General features: G+C 49.4%; 1 protein-coding gene and 1 long non-coding RNA gene across 2 annotated transcripts in view; one reads left to right on the top strand and one right to left on the bottom strand.

The window, feature by feature from the left end:
- Positions 1-19,360, bottom strand: part of LOC144170740 (uncharacterized) — a 44,980-nt gene extending 25,620 nt beyond the window's left edge. The window contains exons 1-2 of the long non-coding RNA XR_013322672.1: positions 19,234-19,360; positions 4,705-4,903 (exon numbers count right to left, since the gene is read on the bottom strand). This is a non-coding gene — a long non-coding RNA (uncharacterized LOC144170740). The remainder of the gene's footprint in view (positions 1-4,704; positions 4,904-19,233) is intronic.
- Positions 1-21,611, top strand: part of Ush (Zinc finger protein ush) — a 434,049-nt gene that overhangs the window by 263,118 nt on the left and 149,320 nt on the right. The window lies entirely within an intron of this gene.

Here is a 21,611-nt window from a genome sequence, read left to right as displayed (position 1 = left end):
GAACGACGAGGACGAGACAACGACTGTGCTTTGCGTCATAGACCTGGAATGCCTGCCCCTTGCAATAATTAATTGCCATCAGCATCCTGGGAAGCAAGGCGAATTGCTTCCAAGATGACGCCACGTAACATGCTGGCCACAGGACGGGTGCCCGAATGTTTCAAACATTTGCCTACAAACTCACACTGCGGGCTCAGTCCAAAATAAAAATGCGATGACGCGAATAAAATGCACTTAGGAGACTGCACAGTCCCTATTATCGCGCGTTTTTTACGGAGGACGCAAACGGGCGTACTTTAGGCCAATACAGCTTCCGTGTCTGTTGAAATAATTATATTCGTCAGTGTGAGTGACGCGATGAGCGAAAATAAGCCGAACTCTCGCTGTGGTAAATGTACAGTCGGCCAAATCTTTAACTCTAGGGAGCGACTACTTTTGCGGCGTATGACGGAGGCCAAGTTGCAAACAGGTCGAGATAAAGTGAACGCTGAGAAACCGCACTCGGCTGCGCACACCGTCTGCTAGGCTGTTCCTTCCCAAGAGCTTCATAAGGCTGAAAAATCGACGCTCGCGCACGCTAGTTAAAGATTTGGCCGACTGTATAGTTTAGAAACTTGAAGCTGTGACTGCCCGCTCACACACCTCTAAATCGGGAACTCACCGTACTTACCCATTGCATTGTGTTTGGCGCAAACGACTGTACGCGACAGAAAAAAGGCTGCTGAAATTCTGAGCACTATCTAAATGGTGCGTAGGCATTCTTACGCCGCTTCTCCGTGTCACCAACCTTACGTTTGTTTCGTGACATTGAAAAAAGCGCATTTTTGGGGGGCGTGCAGTTGAGGAACACTGACTACGGATTAATTCACGCCATCTCAGAACCTTTAACGCGCGTCCAAATCTCGAAACACCAGCCTTTTCATTTCTGCCTTCATCAAAACCGGTTTCTTAGAGGTCGGCTCGATAAATGTTTTGCTCACCTCCACCTCAAAGATACCGTCGCAGCCTGCAGGTAATATTTTTTTGGGACCTCGGGCTCGGCAGCGTAACGCCTTAGCCACCGATCCACCGCGACGGCTTCCACTCCGCGAAGGAAGCTGCTCAGAAGCTCGTTGGCAGGCCGAAGGCAAAATGCGCAGGTTTATCACGGATGGAGACAAAAAAAAAAAGCAGAAGCAGCCGGGCGAATCCTGTCCAAATTTAAAAAGAGTACCGAGCAGCGGAGCACTTCGTAGCATACTAATATGTACATAGGAGCAATATTCGGGCTAAGTTCGTTAGCTAAGAGCAACGCACAACCACCAAGTAGGGGCTCGTAAATGTCGCCCACACGTTCGTGCCCACGACAAACTTGTACCAGCACTTCATCGTCTATCCTCACTTTTTTTCTTTGAACGTGACACCGCATAGGAACCTTTTTGTAGTGTGAAGTGATTGCGCTATTGGCTAACGAAGGTTGAAACTGGAGTTTAATTCTCGCTATTTGGTTCGTTTGCGAGGCAATGACAGCATGCTCACCTTACTGCGCAATAGCGGTTGTTGGGGACGAATTGGAGAGTTCTAGCTACGACACGCCGCTAGACGGTTCGCCTGGAAAAAAAGAATTCCTTTATGTCCACTCAGGGAGCCAAACAAAAAAAAAAGGGGGGTGGGGGGGAAAGTTGAAACTTCGAGTTTTAAACCAAATAATAGGCTTTTTTTTTTCGGTTGCAGTCTCCTATTTGTATATCAATATATATTTCAACTAGCTGGTCACAACGCGAGATATATCAATCAAATTTCTAATCCGTCACATGTTCAAATCAAAATTTGAGTGCCGTGCGCACATTCGACCGTAGGTAACAAAATTTCTTACACATGATAAATTTTGAGGGCATAAAATGGGTCTGTAATATTACGAGCGGTAGGATGTCATGTGGGCGGATGGAACTGAAGGGCTTTGTTGTGAAAGTTTCTTGGTACCGTAAACAGTAGTGGGAGTAAGGTTTCCTGGCCTCCTCGATGATTCATTCGAACTGCACCGGTAGGGTTTCAGACCGGAGTTCTGTAGTTACGGCTTTTAATCTATTCTGAGTGCCGCCATAGGTGCCAGGAAAGGAGTCTTGAAGGTTCGTTGGTGGCTTTCATCGGAGAAACAACGACAGGCTTGCGAAGGTGTGGGTTAGCTTGAGCGTTTATGTAGAACTGCGACAAAATGTTACTGCGACAAAATGTACACCCAGTAGGAAAACTCTACAAAACTGTTCGTCAGAGCCGAAGGTACACAGCACATCTGTAGGCTATGGTCGACTCAACTGCCGCCAGAGCCCAAGATTCATAGCACCTGAGGCGGCGATAATTCTAACCCAAGGCGTCTGAGTTTCACATTTCGTAGGGTTCCAGACGCGTCACCTACTAAACACATGTCAATCACCGCTTGCATCCTCGTGAGTGGTTACGTTTAGGAATACGCCCGCGCGTTGGCTATCACAAGTTCAACAACTCGCTACACACACAAAAAAAAAAAAAAAAATCTGCAGAATTATAGAAAAGCCCGCCAACTACAAATACGGCTCAAAAGCAACCCGCCTCCTTCGGGCCTTTATCGTAGCGGCACCAATGCGCCCTAATTCCACGAATTGACGGTGTGTCGTCAGCTTGAAGCGGCTGCGTTTCATACTACGCGCCTTGTCATAACAGCGGGGTTGAATGGCACGTGATGAACCGGCACCCACTGGTGAAACCTTCTACAGAAAGGTGAACATTGCTACCATCTTATGCATCCCGGCCACGGCTCCATCCTGTAAGTGGGAATGACAGGGCCGTCCGGGAGCAAGAAAGGCTCACTAAGGAAACGCGGCAACCGCATTGAGTTCCTCCGAATTGCTTGCTTTATGAAGACGGCGGCGACATCCTGGCTGCTCGTGTCGTCGACAAGGAAGAAATAACAGTGAACAAAAACGGTAGGGGAAAACTCTGTTACAACGGGGTTTCCCCTTCACCCCCCCCCCCTCCCTCCCCCTCCCCCCCGCTTTCAGTCCTCGCACTTCGAGGGAAAAAGTTATCCTTGTGTGTATAATCGCCCGTATTTCCCGGTATCGCTGATTTAGATCGATGCGCAATGATCGCTTTTCAGTTTCTTCATGATGGCTCGATAGCAAAAGAGCTGCATAAATTCTGAGAATTGTCTGCTAATCCGCAAGCATTCTTGCACCGATTCTCTGTTTCACCATCCTTTCGTTTCCGTGATGGTATAGAAGGAGTGCGTCAAGCTATCTAGCGTCTTTTTCTTTGTTTTATTTTATTTTACGAGTTTTTTTTTTTTTTTTTGGGGTGCTGGGTTTGATGGACCTTTTTGATTTCATGAGCGCATTTCGCCTGCTTTATTCTTCAGGGTTTCTTTTTATTAGTTTGTTTTCGAGTAAATTGCGTGAGTGCGCTGAATTATATTCACTTTTTTATGTTTTTTTTGTCATTAACCTCAGGGAGCTGCATAAGGTAGACCTTGCGGTTTCGTTGCTTCATTTTTGGCTTTTTCTGGCTCGCTTTTAACTGCGAAGAATTACCGCGTGTCAAATTATTTTAGTGCAGTAAGTGGCACGAGTGTGTATGCAGCGTCTGGATGGGTGGCTGCGGGGTCGCGGCGGTATTCTCTGAGTCTCTCGTCAGTCGAAAGCGGAACGAAACGCCGCTCCGCCTCCTGGTGAACGGTGGCTGCTCTCCTTACTCCGTTTTCGGCACTGACGAGGCATGGTATGAAAGCGGGAGGGTCAGCCATGTTTCTACCTTTTTGTCGTGCTATCGGGATGGAACACAAGCTTACTACACCAAAGGGAGTCGCTTTCTCTTTACCAGGCATGCACGCAATGCTTACTCCATTTCGGAGCCATAGTTGCTCACATGGATGCAAACGCCCACGTTATTCTCTCGCCGGTCTCGGGTTCGTCCGTGGCATGACCCGTGCATTGTTGTCAGGATTGACCTGGAGATACGCCAAAAAGGTGTGACGTTTTTTAGCATTTCAACTTTTATCGCGTATGTTATTTACGGCGTGGTTGTGCGCGCACGCACACACACACACACACACACACACACACACACACACACACACACACACACACACACACACACACACACACACACACACACACACACACACACGCACGCACACACGCACACACGCACACACGCACGCACGCACGCACGCACGCACGCACACACGCACGCACGCACACGCACGCACGCAAGCGAGCAAGCAACCAAGCAAGCAAGCAAGCGCCAGCGGGCCACTAAGCAGCGCTATTCTGGGGCTGCTGTCGGTGGTGCGCTGCTTCTCTTCGAGGGAGAGGCAGGGGTGAATCGTCGTCCGTTCACACCGGCCGATCAAAGCGGACAACGCAGGACGAACGGAGTTTTTCTAGCCCTCGTGTCGCTATCTTACCCCTGAATTGATTGACTGAGTGAGCGTTCGTTGACAGAGTTTGGAATTTGCTTTGGGGTCTGAATCCGCGACGTGGTTGATTTTTTTTTTGTTTTTGAAATTCCGATGCATATACTGGCCTAAGCTATCTTAACCTGTTTCCGTGGCTGTGCGTTCATAAGCTTTCCATCTGCGTAGTAGTCAGGGAGGTGCTGTTCCCGAGCCATTGTATTGTATGTTGGTAAAGGAACCTCTGAATGACGTTACTAATTCTGTGTCATTTTCTTGCAGGTAAGTCCACTTACCGTTGCTTCCCGTCGTACGGCCACCACGCTCTGTAGAAAGCTGGTCTTCAGGTAAGGTCGGCGTCTGGGAAGCGGCCGGCGTCGTCCTCTGGCTGCAGGCTGCTGCAGCCCCTGGTGTAGGCGGCGATGAGCCGGCGCTCGGGCGGCGGGAGCGTCAGAGCCGGGGGTGTTTGGGCAGGCGGGCCGCGGTCGGGCTGGCCTGCAGGCGCCCGATAATCATGCTTGATCAGGGATAGCCCAGATCGGTCATCGCTGACCCGTTTTTAGAGTCCGCTCTTTACGGCCTTCTGGCGATGCGAGATAAAAGGGCCCCTTCGTGATGGGGGATACGGAACGTGGGATCGAGGGCTCTGCTTATGCAAACTATGATAACGCCTGCCGTCTTGCGGTTCGTTTGGCAGCGCGGGCCTGGGGTCGTTTATTAAAAATGAGATCCCGCCAGTGGCCCTAAACGGCTGCTGCTGATCGCCCCCGGGTGCCTGCCAGCCTTCGGGACACGCGACTGCATTGTCTTATTAATAATCGTCAAATGCTCACTGCTTGACGACACTCCCCCGCCCTCAATCGGCGAGTACAAAGAAAACGTGCTCGCGAAATCTCACTTTGTCAATAATCGAATTTCGTGGCGAATGATGCCAGCGTTAAGAAAGGTTTTGGCGTATAGCAGGCTACAGTCATATCGGAAATTAAACTTTCTATGTTTCACCGAGGTCATATATTTTGTTTTGTTTTTATCCTCTGGTGCGCAGGTCATAGACGCCAAAAAAAAAGTGCTTGCCGCGTTTTGCGTGATACATAACTAGATGTTTGGTTTCCCGTACTGGATATCACGATTTGGGTATTCGCAAGTGCCGTCGACGCAGATCCGGCTGGAGCTGTTTTGATTGCTTGCATGTAGAGTTGCACGTTTAAACTCAACTCTTAAATTCCAAAGGAAAGCACCGAATGAGCACACATATTCCCTGGTTCTTTTTCTTTCCTTTTTGAGGTATGGCCGAACTGACAAGCTTTGGTTATTACCGTTGACAGTGCCGAATAAAATGGAAGACAAACGGATGGGAGCTGTCTCTGCTTTGCTCCGCGTTAAAGGGATCCTGCAACATGCTTTCAAGTTTTTTCGACATCCTTAATGCTTGCAGAACGTAGTCAACCAACAAATCCAGTACTTAAATGGGGGTTGCAAAGTACCTCAGCCAAAAATTAGTTATATGCCCATCAGATAACTTATAAACTTGCGCAAAAGATTTTTCTCTCTTTCCCGGTCTTGGCGTTTTTCAACCGCTGGAATTACGTCATTACAGCGGTGTAGCAGCCATTGACCGGGTTTCCTGCAGTTGCAGCAATGAACGCATTCGATTGGCACTTTAAAAAGAAAGCCACAAAAGCAGAGCAGAAACGAAAGGCGCATGTGCTGCGACAAGCAAATCACGCAGTGCAGCTCGGAGCAGGCGATAACTATAGCTTTCGCAGTGGCTCCAGACGCGAAGGAAGGAGTGAGAGCGTTTATCGGGGGTGTTGCAGAGTCCCTTTAACGGCGGCGAAAGGCGAGAGCATGATCGTCAGACTTGCATATCCAGGGCACCGCTGCAGATTGTCGCCGTCGACTCGTTTGCTCGCTTGCTTTTTCTACGCGTAATAATTTTGCTGAGTGTTTTGAGAGATTAATGAACTCGCGTTTTTTGCACATAATACTAACATTTACACAAACGCACATCTACGAACTCATACGTGGTTCTGTTTCTAGTTTTAAACCTATAAAAATGCATAATTAGGTTCACAATTCTCACCTTTAGAGTAGTTTCATATTCCTGCTGGCTGCCGTCGCTGTTCTTTGCAAAGCTGTTTCCCCCTCAGCCCTCCCCTTTACCCCTCATTTCCATAACAGCGCTCGTCTTGATTCCCTTCCTTCGGGTCTGTCTTTTGAGCGCTGTTGATCACATATTACTGATTCGCAGAACTAACAACCTCTACATCACCAGATTGCGGCGACCGCCCGGCAGTTAAAAAAATCAAGAAAATGCTAAGTGCTCATGTGTGCGGGCCTCGCGGCGACCGCACAGCGTCCCCGGCGCACAATTGTCAAGTCCACTTAGGGAGATTGGTCAAGACTACGTCGACCGCCCAGCAGTTACAAAAACCAAGAAAATGCCCAAGAAAAACTAAGAAGATATCCCCCCCGGGTCTTACCCGTGCCCAGGAGGTTGCGCTTAGGAGGATCCGGGTGTGATGGTGGCGTTAACTCCCGCCGTGACCCGCCAATGGCCTCACTTCCGAAATTCTTTTCCAAATCCCGGTTGCCCAGTTTTCCACCACTTGCCGTGGTCCTGCCTCGCCTTGCGTCCGACGCGAATGCGACATCTTGCGGCGACGAGTCTCCGCATAGACGACGCATCCGCATACAGGGCATGGACACGTACATGGCCCCGTCGTCCTTCTCTCCTAGAATTCATCCGCGAAGCGAACATTTTCATGTTCATCTAATTACCTTTCGTCATCAACTCATACCACCTCATATATGCCCTGAAGCAAAATAAACGCTCTTAAAAAAAAAAAGATCGTGTGTGCGTGCCTCGCGGCAACCGCCCACCGTCCGCAGCGCACGTTTGTCAAGCCAAGCATACCCACTTAAGGAGATTGGCCAAGACTGGCAAAAAAAAAAAAAAAAAACTCCAGCGTTCGCCGTCATCGTGGCAACACTTGCTCGGAACGAGAAAGACACGTCATAGCGTACGCCCCGCCAAGGTGATGTTCGATAATTATCACTTCCAAAAAAATGAAGGAAGCTCACACGGATAGCACCAATTATGGAGCAAGTGTCGTTGCGGCAGCAAAGAAGGAGCAAATCGGCGGCAATTGTGGATTTAAACCGTCGTGATGGTCGTGAAGGCTGCGTACAGCTTCTCTAGCTTCCAAGTCTTACACGTTAGTGTGAGCTTCCTTGATTTTTATTTTGCCACCATATTATCTGTGTTTTTCCGTGATGGTCTCTCTCTCTCTCTCTCTCTCTCTCTCTCTCTCTCTCTCTCTCTCTCTCTCTCTCTCTCTCTCTCTCTCTCTCTCTCTCTCTCTCTCTCTCTCTCTCTCTCTCTCTCTCTCTCTCTCTCTCTCTCTCTCTCTCTCCCACACACACGCGCGCACACGCACACACACACGCACGCACGCACGCACGCACGCACGCGCGCACTCTTCGGGCTCTTAAAAGTCAAGGGATACAGTGCCCTTTCGGGCTAACCTTTGCCATACTACCGCAGTTTTGCAGCAAAACAGAAAGGTGGGCTAGTGGGCGCTTGTGTTGTGCCCCTTTCTTTCGTCCCGTCCGTTTGCGCGCTGTTTTTTTTCGTGAGGCAGTGTTGCAACCCATCACCATTCCTTCTGGAGGAGCTGAAGTTTCGAACTGTCTTGTGTGTATATAGGTTGCGCAGGGGCCCGTTAATGAGTTCCGTCCCTTCTCCCATCGCTGCCTTCACGACTGGTTTTAAACCTCATCCGTCATCATCATCAAATCTCCCAACATAGCAACTTTCTGCCCGTGTCAAGCTCTCTTTTTCTTTCTTTTCTGCGTTGGGGAAATTCTTGCGGAGGTAATTGTGGCGCTCCGTACGCGTTGACGTGCCGCAGCTGCAATTACAGAACAGATTAGCACCAGTAATATGTGCGCCTTCGTGGTGTGCCAACACCTCGCTGATGTACTTAGGGGCACCGTGAGCGTTCGAGTGATCCCTCTTCGAGTCGAGTTCCTCGTTGGCCTTGACACGCCAACCCTGCTCGATCGCCACTAGTTACAAGGCAAAGCTGGATTCACGACTACTTCTTTAGGAGGGCTATGCTCACTGCATTCCGTCCGGACAGCATTCTTTCCAGGTTCAGTGATCTTTTTGTGACCGCATGAACTACATGAGACCGTGCAGTACCAAATAAACGAGCGACATACCTACAGTAATCATTTCCAAGTGGGCCTGCAACGGGTCTTCGCTGCCAGCCGTAATACATACGGTATGGTGTACCCACTTTCATTGAGCCCCGTGGCATTATCTTTTCTACTAGTTTCACGTTTCCGCGTGCTGCTACCATTGTCCCCCCCTTAACCTGTCTCATTGCTGCTCGCATGTTTTCCCCGCACCACTGACTCCTTCGCGCTACTTGCGCCGAGTGATTTCCCTCTCGCCGCTTGTGGGCAGGAGCGCGAGGAAGCCGAACAGCCGATCAACAAACAATAAGTCAAGCGCGAAGGCGCTGAACAGCTTGTCGATGATTATCTATTCGCGGAACCTTGATTGGCTCCAAGGTCAGCGCTGTGTGTGCTAATGGGAGTAGCAAAAGTTAGCGGCAAGGTCCAGCGTGGAGGCTTGCCTGCGAGCCTGCAAAATGAATCGGTCGAGATGGGCCGATTCGAACGGTGGCCTGCATGAGAAGCGGTGTCGACCGCTACTCCGTGCTGCATGCGGGGCGTGACCAGGCAGGAAAGTTAAATAAACCGGACCCAGAAAAAACGTACCACGCGGCCATCCGCAGCTTGTGTTTCGCAATTCTCACCGTATGTCTAGACGCGCTCGGAACCCATCGGGTTCACGGGTGGTTTTGCTTTGGGGGTGCATTTTATTTATTCTTTCGCGCGCTGCTTTTTTGTATTTGAGCTTCAGCGTTAGCACTTCGGAAAGGGGCGGTGCGACAACGAACATGGCAACAAGAATGCATGTCGACGGTGCCCTGGATGTAGACGCAGTATGAATAGGAACGAAGTTTCTGCCTTGCCCGAAGTTCCATTCACCCTTGTCTTTATAGTGGTGTTGTAGTTCCCATCAGGAGCGAAACAGTCGTCATTACGGTGCCTTTTATCTATATGACTTCCAAGTTTACGCGAGGAAGTAGCTGAAATTCTTGGCGGGGTAATTAAAAACATTGCCGACTTATTTTTCAGAGGCGAGGACCTGTCTGGTACGCTTTACTTCATTTTTTAAATTTTCTCTTGTCGCTACTCTTACTTCATACACAGAAATTTTGTCCCATTACCGCTACGAATGACGACACGTCCTGCCACCGCATCCCCATTTGCCCAGAATTGAAGTCAGCAAAAAGTGCGCCCATTCTACGAGTACGTGTAAACTCAACGGCTGGCTGGACATCAGACGTAGATTTAAAGCATCAGTATCTGTTTCCCTCTAACGCATGCGAATAAATCCGTTCAACTCGATGACTCGGCCTATGTTTGCTTCCTAATGCTCGGCATACATAAGGGATACCACGAATAACATACGCTGATGCTTTCAATGCACGGCTGATGTCCAGCCAGCCGTTGAGTCTATACACGTACTCGTAGAACGGGCGCACTAGCGCCAGCTCCACGTTGTACTGTTCCCGCCAACACGCAAACTATGCCTTTTCCCGTGTTGACGCCCCGAAATACCATTGCAGGGAAAGTTATTTTTGCAGGGCGAAGCCGCTGGATCGCGCGTTTTTCATTCAGGCAGGCGCATGCCATGCAGAGAAGACACTCTGTGGAACAACGTGGAGAAGTGTCGGTGTACAAATTAAATTTTTTTTTTTTTCTGTGCTAAAACCATAACTGTTCCAAGTAAACGTTCTGAAATAAACTGCGATTTTTTTCTATTAGTGATTGTGTTGTATTTGGTATTTTTACTACGAGCACCACAATAGGCAATTTGGGGATGAAAATGGGCCGGAAAGGAGATTTTTCCAAATTTGAAAAATGTTTTCTCGCACATTTCTGCTTTTATATGTGTCAATATATTTTTTTACGAATTATCCACAATTTCGAAATTCAGAAAAAAAAATTATTGGTTGAGGCAGTGTGCTTGTATTTACTAAAAAAGGTTGAAAATGGGCAACATCGTGTACTTTCTGAATGACGTAAAGAGAGCAAAAAAAGGAACAATTTTTTAAAATGCTTCCAGGTCCTCAACATGACGTCCACGAAAAATTGGTGGCTATATAAAAAGTGATTTTTTATTTTTTTTTTTTTGACAGACCTAACTTTGCCTTAAACCCTGGATATAAAAGGGTGGCTAAAAAAGAAAAAAAATGACAAAAATACTTTGAGGGAGCGTCGTGGGCCATGCAAGGATGAGCCACAATTTTTACTGAAGAAATCCGTGGCGGTCGACTTTACGGCTGGGACGCTTGTCATGGAATGAACCCGGTGTGTTCAAACTCAAAATTTGGCTGTACCTGGGTTATGACGCGAGCCGCAGTGGAGGGTTCCGAATTAGTTTGGACCACCCGGGGTAGTTAAAGGGGGCCTAAACCTCGACAAACGGACGCTCTCGTTTGCGGCCTCCATCGCGAAAACGGGCCCCGCGGCCGGGATTGAACCCGCGTTCTTTGGCTCAGTAGCTAGCACAACTTCTTAGCCGCTGAGCCACCGCGGTGGCTGTTAAATATATGCGACAAGCCTTAGTTTTTCAAGTGATGTCGCACGGGTGAATACAGTATCCAGTTTAATTGGGCCGAAGGCGCGACAAATTAAAATACCGGTTCGTACGTACTAGTGCGTATAAATGATCGCATAAAAGCGTAGGCATTTAGCCGTAATTAGGCGCATGAAATCAGACTTTGTGTTTCAGTTTTTAGCAATCATGAGAAATCGTGTTTTTGAGGTACAGTGAAACTTGGCGCATTGTTTCTGTGCTGGTCGGACGTTCGTACGTACACCAGAGCTGTAAAATCAAGTCTGCTAGCTTATCTACTACAGCATTGATTTTACGGTTGTTTTAATATGCGCCCTTCTGCTCCTACCCGTCGAGCACGGCGCGGCGACGCCAGTTCAACCTCTTCGCCCTCGCCGCCGCTTGGGTGTGCGCGACAGAGCGCGAACGCTTGGTCTAAGCCAGCCAAGCGAGCCCCACTTTCGGCACGTCGCGCGCGCGTGTGCCCTTCGTTGGTGTCCTCACAGAGCCCAGCCAGGCTTGCTCGTGCTTCGACTCACTTTCCCGCAGAGCCGCCGTGCAGTTAGAGGCGGCAGCAAATAAAATGCCACCGGCCACCACAATGGCGGCAACGGGAAAAGCAGCAGACAAGCAGATAAGCTTAGCAGCCGCAAATCGGAAAGCGCAGGACGCGACGTGGCGAGACCCGTGGCAGAGACCGAGAAGCACAAGTTGGTGTTCGCAAAAGGCGAAGCCATTTCCGGTGACGTCATTTCCTCTCCCTGGCGCAGCGTCGAGCAGCGACGGAAGGGCCGGAAGCCGCCGATAAGAACGGTTTCCCTTTTGATTTCTTTTTCTGTGGTTGCGAATATTTTCCCACCGATTTCTGCGCCGGGGCCTCTCCAGATCTGCAACCGGCCGACAAGCAGATAGCCTATCCGAACGGCCGCGTCTTCCGCGTTCGCCTTCCTTTTCAATGCTTCTGCGCTAGCCTTTTTCGTCGATTGGAGCATCGCGCAAGCAGCGCAAGGTCTACCGCTGGCTCGCAGCAGAGAGAACCTTCTCAGATAACACCCAAACAAGAAGACTGGGGCCGCGAAATGCGGCGTACCACGCGCTATCTCAACCGCCAACTGTTTGCTGCGCCCTCTGGGTTGAGGCCGCTGTGGCAGCCATTTTGCGGCTGTGTCGCCGCTTTTGTACTCGCTTTTTCAGCCGGCTTTCATCGGTTGCCTTCGTTCTTTTTTGTTCCTCCTTCGCCGGATCTGCCGGGGGAAAGTGTTATCGCGTCTCCCGCGCGGGCGGCGACAGACGTAAAAGACAACGGACCGCGGCGTGGAGATAACACTCACTTCTGCCGAGAGATGCCGGCCGCGCAGCTTCCGATTTCCGCTCTTGGTTTACTTGCCGGTGCCGTTATCGGTCTGCGGTTTGCGTGCGCTCCAGTTGCGCCGCCGCCCGACGACGTTCTCGTAATGGAACAGTTCTCATCAACCAACCCCCGCAGAAACAGGGCCGGCGTGCATAGCGCTTTACCCGGCGTCTTCCCGTCACTTCATCGTGCAGCTGGCCCGGGTTAGTTTAGAGCGCACATGTTTTGTTACATCGAAATTATCAGCGTCTCCGTGAGTTACACTGCTGCGGTGAAAATGTTCGGAGTTTCTATTGTTGTACAAGAATGAATGGGTCCAAGGGCCAGTGACGCCGGCTTCGTGGGGGGTGGGCTATGGATTAATTTAGAGCGCCACGGGTTGTTTGGAGCTATGGATTGTTTAGGCTATTCTGATTTTTTCAACATTCGGGAGAATCACTGGCGGTGTGAGCGGGCGCTCGTAGCCTTTTCTCCTACACAGTAAAAAAAAAAAAAAAAAAAAAAAAGACACTGCGCAATATTTTGTCGATTTACCCAGGATAAAATGTACTCAAAGTAAAATTTAAAGGCAATATTAGGGCATCATGTGGACGAGACCGTAATAACGTTTCAACGAAGGAAACACTGAAACCGGTGTAGGCCAAGCCACCCAAGCCAACCACTGCGAACAAGCGGTGTTCTGCCTTGAAAATGTATTCTTCGTGAAAATTTTTAATAGTGGGGACAGTCAGGTGTACAATATCAAAATAGTTCGTGTTTGTAGTTGCAACGCAATTCCAATAAAAACGAGTTGCTGGTGGCGCTTAAGTCTACACCTTCGTGCATCGTATGCAAAAGCGTTATGGCAACGGGTATAGTGAATCGGCCGTGAGCCTCTGACGGCGGCTGTTTTCACTGGCCAGAGTATGAGCGAATTGTGGGACGGTATGTTGACATCGCAGGCAAAGGAGAGTGAATCGGCCGTGAACTTGTCTGCATTATGTTATAGCTTCATGAAACCGGTGGCGGAATTCTCGGTTTTATGCATTTCATGTCCGTTTGAAAGTGTCCATTTCGAGCGAGCCCTGATAGGTCTTTATTTCTTTATTTCGTGAAGAAATCACGGATGCAAAAAATAGCTGAAAAGTCATCTGTATCCTTAGCCAACATGGCTATTCCCGGCCGCGGCGGCCGCTTTTCTGATGGAGGCGAAAAGCAAAAACGCCCGTGTGTACGAGATTTCGGCGCACGATAAAGATCCCCAGGTGGTCAAAATTAATCCGGAGCCCTCCACTACGGCGCGCCTCATCGCCTGCGTTGCGTCGGCGCGTTAAACCCTACAGTCAATCAATCAATCAGCCAACATGGCTAGTAATGGATCCATAACATAATATTCGAAAAACACAATCCAAACGCGATAATACAAAGATGAAATACAACGTGCACGATAAAATATATTGTGCAATTTGAACATGATGAAGCATAATGCTCAGACATGAAGTATTTTTTAGCGTAGGAGTGCTACGTGTGTTTTATTTTATTTTGAGTGGCATATTATTTATTAGTTTGGCTTCCAAGAAAGAAATAGCGCGGCGACCATACACATTATGTATTTTTGCTAGATTTAAGTTCCATTCGGGGCCGCGTCTGGTGCCTAATTTAGGCTGAATTAAACGGAATGACCAGTTATGTGCTTTTGGTATTTTTTGAGCTAGTAATGTCTTGTTAAGTTAAGTTAAGAACGGCAATAGCTCATGTACGGCATTACTCCGACGAAGCGATGGACCTGGATATCAACGGGCGCGCACGTTTTGAAAGGAGATTGCTATGAAGGCCTTATATCGTCTGCCTTTTTTTACGTAGCTTGTTTGTCGTCGCTGCAGTAGTTTATTAGCGCATTAAGTTCAAAAAATCACGGAAACGTCTCTTGCCACGTTCAAATTATTCCCAGTAATGCACTACTTGCACCACGCTGAGTAACATCCGATGATGAGGCACAGCGGCAACTTCTGTTAATTTCAAGCGGCAACAGAGGGAGTTAACTTCAAGGCTGTCGAGGCGACGAAAATAAGATTAGAATGCTGGTAGACGAAAAACAGAGAGGGCAATATTGCCTAGGACAGCTACCACCTGTAACAAAAAAAAAAGTAATTTGTGCCTAATAAGTGTTTTGTGCCTGACGGACATTGTGCTAGTACGTATTAAACGAGGCGTATAAAACATTGGTATGTTAGTTTTTTTTTTTTTTTTGGTAAGATGGCACGTCATCACCCCGTTATAAAGGGGATACCACCAGCAATCATCATCATCATCATCGTTGCCGTTCTTAAGTTGTACCTGAGTATAGTTCCTTGCTAGAATAAATGGCATGATTTTAAGTTCTGAAAAAATCTGGAATGTTGGTGCAGTGGTGGAGGCGTATGTCCCTATTCTGATCGCACTTGTTTGTAGTTTCGCAATAATGCCACTATATGACACTGCGGGAATCCCCAAGACTCTATACAGTGCGTTAGGTGAGAGTGAAAAATACTGAAGCACGCAATTCGTAGTGTTTTACTGACAAAGTGGTTATACGCTCTTGAATTAATGTGTAGCAACCAAACGACAACTTCTTGCCGAGTTTCTGTTTGTGAGGTGCCCAATTTAGTGATTTTTCAATGGACACTCCTGAATATTAATGTTGCTCAACGTTACCAAGTGAGGTATTTCCTAAGAATAATTTGCAGTCTACTGTTGCATTTTTTCGGTTGGAAGAGAAAACTATAAGTTTTGTTTTTTTAATGTTGAGAGCTAACTTATTACTGGTAAACCGCTGCTATGTATGGCGTAATTCTAAGTTTGCTAAAGTTTCACCTTCTTTTAAACTGCGATCACAGATGGGTAGAGCTGTATCAACGACATAGATAGTGGTGTCGACGTGTCTTAGGAAATTTGGGGAGTCGTTGATAAATAGAGAAAAAATGGCAGCAGCTCCACTCCGTGGATGATGGCGAGGATGCGGAGTACGGAAACTCGAAATGACATCCAAGTTGCGCCCCGAGTGACATCCGATTTGCGCCCCGATCGTCATTCGATTTGAGCCGTGAGTTGAACCTTGATTATTCCCCAAATGAAACTGCAAATCATGGCTCAAATCGAATTTCGCTTGATGGTGGTGTGCGCGCGGATAGACGCGGACGGACATTGGGAGGTCCTAAGGTACTCCGCACCGTTACAGGCGAGGGAGTAAGCCGTTTGACTCTCGGGTACAAACTAATTATCGTAGCCCAATGGATAAGACACTAACTCTGTCTGGTCTACCAGACACAGGCTCGAATCCTGCCGGTCCCTGTGGGATTTTTTGCGATTGTAAATGCTATGCGCACGGACGCGGACGGACATTGTGCGGTCCTAAGGTACTCCGCACCTAAAAAATACGGGACCTAGTACAGACCCCTGGTGTTTACCAGCCTTGACAGTTTTTAAGTCAGATTTGCTGTGAGCTATACGTGCGAGCTGTTTGCGGTTTGTCACGTAGCCGCGGAAAAAGCTAATAGCTGCCCCTCGAAATCCATAACGGTCAAGTTTTTGCAACAGATGGTTGTGGTCAACGGAATGGAATGTTTTTCGAATATTAAAAAAAATGCCTCGTGTAAACCGATTGTTACTTAGAGCTTGGTTAATTATTTCTGTAACCCGCCGCGGTGGCTCAGTGGCTAAGGCGTTGCGCTGCTGAGCACGAGGTCGCGGGTTCGATTCCCGGCCGCGGCGGCCGCTTTTCTGATGGAGGCGAAAAGCAAAAACGCCCGTGTGAACGAGATTTCGGCGCACGATAAAGATCCCCAGGTGGTCAAAATTAATCCGGAGCCCTCCACTACGGCGCGCCTCATCGCCTGCGTTGCGTCGGCGCGTTAAACCCCACAATCAATCAATAATTATTTCTGTAGCATCACAACGACAGCCAGCTGACTGTCATTGTGGATGAGTAATTTTTGCGAAAACCGTGTTGTTTCGTTGTTAAGATATCTTTTTTTTTCAATGAATTCCATTACCCTCTTTTCTATTAGGTCCTGAAACAACATACTAATACACGATATATTATAAGATTGTTATAGGGCGGTAGTTTTCAACCAAGTTAGGGTAACCTCCTTTAAATGCAGGCACCACTATACCAATTTTTAGCTGCTCGGGGTAAGTTCCAGTCAAAAAAGATTTATTAAATATTTTTTTCCAGGGGGCAGCGCAAAATGTCAATGTTATCTTTTAATATGTTTGTCGTCATGACCCATTGCTTTATTTGATTTCATTTTTCTAATCACGTAGATTATTTCCGAGGCGGTTATTTCTCTGAACGCGAAGCTGTGAATAATGGGCAGAGGTAGTACGGTGGTTTGTTTATCACAGAAAGTATTAGTTAGGTTGATAAAATTTTTCTCCAGCTGCGAAGTTTCTGAGAAAGTTGTACAGCTTTCCTTTGCAGCCCTTTACGGCTGCATTGAAGTGGATGCCAACTTTTCCTTCGCAGAAACTTACTCCACCTCGGGGATTTCCCCTAAATCTGGTCGGCTAAATGAACATTAAGTTAAAGCGTCCAAGTCTTATTTGCGGCTACAGTGTGCAGTTTGTGCAAAAAGAAAGTTCTCCCTGCAAACATCCAAACAATTAATTATGTGGCTATTTACCGGAAGCAGTCCTGACCAGGTGTGCAATGCAGGTTTGAGCGTTTCGGGACGTTCACGTTAATTGAAGAGTCATCCTCACGTGTCGTCGCTTTGTGGGGGTCTCTACCGTGACCCCCAGGTGACGTCTGTGGGAAAAACGAGGCAGGCAGTTGGAAGCGCCCGGCCCTGCTCGCTCCTCCGGCGCGCGGGGCGGTCATCTGCTCGTCCCATTGCGCGAACCGGCGCCGATAAACTGAATGATAATGAGAAGACACGCCGGCTGATAAAGGACACGCCCATAGCGTGCCCGGCGCCCGAGGAGCCAGGGACGCTCAGCTTCCGCAGTGGGGAAACGTTAATGAATTCCAAGTTTCCGCGGGGCCTATTTAGCGTAGCAGGTAGCACGGCCGCGATCGGCGATTATGTTTTTCCAAAGGGGTCAGAAAGAGCGGACAGAGGCAAATTGCCGCCGTTAATCGCATGGAGGGTGCCAATAATGAGGCGCCGGATTGTGGGACTGTCCCTCTGACGGCGTTCCTGCCCGCCGTATCCCCCGCAGGCCGGACAGCCAAGAAGCTACTACTTATAGGTCATTCGAACGCCACTTCCGACCTCCCTGAGAATTTCCTTGTTATAAAGTGTTACCGCTCGAGCGCGACTGGCGATGTCGAACTGAACACAAATATGCATTTAGAAGCTACAGACACATGTGCGCGGTCGCAATCACGCATTGAAGAATCGCAGAATATAGGCGTAGATTTCTCATTTGGCTGTGAGCAGAAGTTGCTTGCATCGCACGCGGGCAATGTATGCGCCCAGTTGTGAATTAGGCAGAGTTTTCTCCAAGAATGGCGGACGTGGCAAAGTGTCGGGTGCTTCTATTCATCCAGCATCAGGCGTCCACGCTTACATGTACTGAATCGTACCACAAATATCCGCTCTTTTCATCAAACCGTGCTCCCGCCTCAGGTGACTTCAGCTGGCGTTACTGTGCATTCAGTTAACACAGTTTTTTGCGCCGAGGGTATTCAGGAACGCTCGCAGTGCGCTTTATTTGACCGTCATGGTGAGCAAAGCTATAAACAGTTTCATCGCCGTGGAGAAAAACGATCCCCATGGGCAAAAACGCCAAGCTGTAAACGCCGGGCGCATGCGTCAGGCATATATAATCAGGCATACAGCATAGAGATCAGATTCGTCTAAGGAAACCACAAAACAAGCATCGAAACCGCATTATGGATGATAAGACGCCTCAACAAATAACTCAACGTCTCTGTGCGCATCAAGCTCTTCAACATCATCGCCATTATCTTCATCATGTCATCAACTGGCGTAGCAAGTTAGGCATTTTAGCCCGGCTAAGATCCTCCAGACTTCATTAAAGATCGTTCTCTCTCTCTCTCTCTCTAAACTATGGGAGCCTGCCCCCCTCCCCTCCCCCGGAAACCATGTGTTCCTGGTAAAGATTATGTTTGCAGATTATCTTTGAAGGCTGGCAGGACTAGTGTCACTAATTAGAGCAGTTATTTCCCAAGACGCCGAGCGCATGCGTCAGGCTTGACAGGAACCAGCATTTGCCGCCAGTGAAGCCGAGCGCAGTGTCAGTAGATAAGGCATTAGAGTACCGCCACTAAGACACGCATGTCAGCAACCAACGGCGCCCACTTTGGCGTTTATCAATGTTGCGAGATTGCTGCATCTACGGCCTTGCCGTTAACTTTGACCGGGTCGTTTGTTAGCAACACTATCGAAGATACAGCAAAACGGCATCTTTGGGCACACTTCTGCTGCTGAAATGCTGTTGCACGCGTTATCTTTGATTCGCATTCGGAACGACGTCAGTCGCGCGCAGCCACAGAGCAGGGAGGACAAGCTATAGGCCTAACTGAGTTGACCGACTTAAACGTATAAACAACAAAATGGCGGCGCCCATGAACCGTCGCAGTGTAAACAAATGTCACGTGATGGGCACTGATCAATGAACATGGCGGCGGCACGGAACAGTAGGCGAAAAGAGTGCCGATACTCTGTACCCTTATATAGTGACCCTAGCCGAGCGCAAGCGGCAAGCCCGCCGACACGACGAGAAACATTTCGTACCCTCCTCCATCACCATTTGTAGTGGTTTTAAATGCAGAGCATTTCTTTAACTCACGATGTCACCCGGCGTTGGCGTGCCTCGTTGTCCGCAACAGCCGTTCCAGGCGCGCCCTATCCTCCACTCCTCCTCGCCTGCCCTCCGCTGCTCCTCGCGTGTTCTCTGCGTGCTTGGATCGCGTTCAGCAACAGGTGGGGCGCGCATGCGTCGTAGTTTGGTGCGGGAGCAACAACAGTTGTGGCGTGATCGTGACGTAGTCGTGACGTGGTCGTGGCGCGGTCGTGCCGGATGGGGCGGTTCTCGGCGTTCGCTCTCGCTGTCAATTTCTTTCGAACCAGATAAAATGCCGCAAAAGCGGCGCGAAGAACACCTTTACAAGCGCGCGCACTCCGTGCCAGAGAAAAGGAAAAATAGAAGACCACTTGCACGCACAAAGCGTCCAGCCTGGAAGCGCTACGCTTTAAAAACAACCAACAGCAACAACTGCAACAACATTAACGTAACCCAACCTACTTAACGTCGTGCGCCCCCCGAAAATGCTCTGCATTTGACCGTGCCCCTCGCGAGGGGGATTTTTTTTGGATTGGAAAACATTTAATGAGCATAAAAGTGGGTGGCTTTCTCAGTCCAGATAGCCGCGAGCTAGCGCAGCTGCTTGGGCGCGAGTGATGAGGCGTTCTTGGTCCTCGCACCGTGAGCTGGCCAGCTCGCGCTCCCACTGCTCAGGGGATGGGGAAGGGAGGGGGTTTGGCGCGTAGGGGCATTCCCAGACTAGGTGGTAGGTAGTGTTTGGGAGGGAGCAAGAAGGGCAGTTGTAGGGGTAAGTGGAGGGAGATATGTGGTGGAGTATCGTGGTGTTGTAGAATGTGTTGGTCTGCAGTCGACGCCAAATGCGAGCCGCCTGTGTGTTGAGGGATGGGTGAGGAGGAGGGTATTGAAGCCGCAGTTGGCGATAATGATATAGGATTTCAGTGTATTGGGGAGGGACCGGGGGATAGATGGAGGGTTCGGAAAGGTCCTCTTCCGTCGACGAAAACGCCCGGAATGTAAGAGCGCGGGCAGCGGCGTGTGCCGCCTCGTTTCCCTCGAGGGAAGAATGGCCTGGTGTCCATACAATCTGGATGTGGGGTGGATCCTTGATTGATGATAGTATCTTCAGCGCTGAGGGAGAGATGCGGCCTGTACAGTAGTTGCGGCAAGCCTGTTGCGAATCTGTGAGGATTGCCACGTAGTTAGAGGAAGCCGTGGTCGCTGCTAGAGCGATGGCTGTCTCTTCAGCCGTCGTGGTGCTTGCGTGGAGAATGCTGAGGGAGGTAACATTGACAGATTTGGAGTCGACGACAACCAGTGCGTGAGCAGGGCGGGATGTATACGGAGCGACGTCCGTGTATCGGGTGTCCGGTTTGTTGTGGTATTCGGCCCGGAGGCGGGTGACGCGGGCCTGTCTTCTGCCTTGATTGAAGGAAGGGTGCATGTGTTTGGGGATGGGAGACACGAAGATGTGAGCTCGGAGTGACGGAGGGATACGCTGGGGGGTGTCTAAAGGAAGAGGAGTGGGGTAGCCTAGTTTATGCAGTACCGTGCGACCCGTAGGGGTGAGGGCAAGGCGAGTGAGTTGCTGGACCCGCTGTGCTTCGAGGAGCTCAGAAAGGGAATTGTGCATACCTAATTGCAGAAGGCGGACAGTAGGCGTGAAGGCAGGGAGGCCGAGGGCGATTTTGTATGATTTCCTAATAAGGGCGTCTAATTTGGCATGTTCCTTTGGTTTGAGGTTGACGTAGGGAGTACCATATGTAATGCGGCTGATCAGTAGGGCTTGAACAAGACGGCAGGTGTCTGGTTCTTTTAGGCCATGGCGCTGGGTGCAGATTGTTCTGATAAGATGTGTGAGCTGGGTGACTGTGACATGAAGTTGTGGGAGAATCGCCGCCCCAGAGCCATCTGCGTGGAACGTCACACCAAGTATACGGAGTGAGGGCACTTGGGGAACGGGCGTAGAATCGATCGTGACTGACGGGTCCGGAGTGGGGTTTGGGGGACGGCCTCGGGTGCGGGCTTTAAGAACGAGGAGTGCGGATTTATGTGGTGAACATGTCAGACCACGCTGCTGCAGGTACCCGAGTGTGCAATCAACGGCTTGCTGGAGAATGTCTTGTTGATCTCCTGGGGATCCTGCGTTAGTCCAGAACGTGAGGTCATCCGCATAGAAAGCGTGCTGAAGGTTGGGGATGGCAGAAAGCTGGGCTGGGAGTTGAAGAAGGGCTATGTTAAAAAGGAGCGGAGAGATTACAGAACCTTGTGGTGTTCCTTTCGGCGGAGCCGGGAAAGGGTCAGACTGGAGGGGGCCAATACGAAGCGCTGCGGTGCGGTTCTTGAGAAAGGCCCGGACGAAGTTGTATGTGGCCTCCCCGCAATTGGTTGTTTGCAGTCCTTGG

This window comes from Haemaphysalis longicornis, unplaced genomic scaffold, assembly GCF_048455015.1.
Source record: "Haemaphysalis longicornis isolate Haplotype H1 unplaced genomic scaffold, Haemaphysalis longicornis Haplotype H1 scaffold_1, whole genome shotgun sequence".
Classification (NCBI taxonomy): domain Eukaryota; kingdom Metazoa; phylum Arthropoda; class Arachnida; order Ixodida; family Ixodidae; genus Haemaphysalis; species Haemaphysalis longicornis.
The sequence above is the reverse complement of the archived record's forward strand: the minus strand, read 5'-3'. Positions and strand labels throughout refer to the sequence as shown.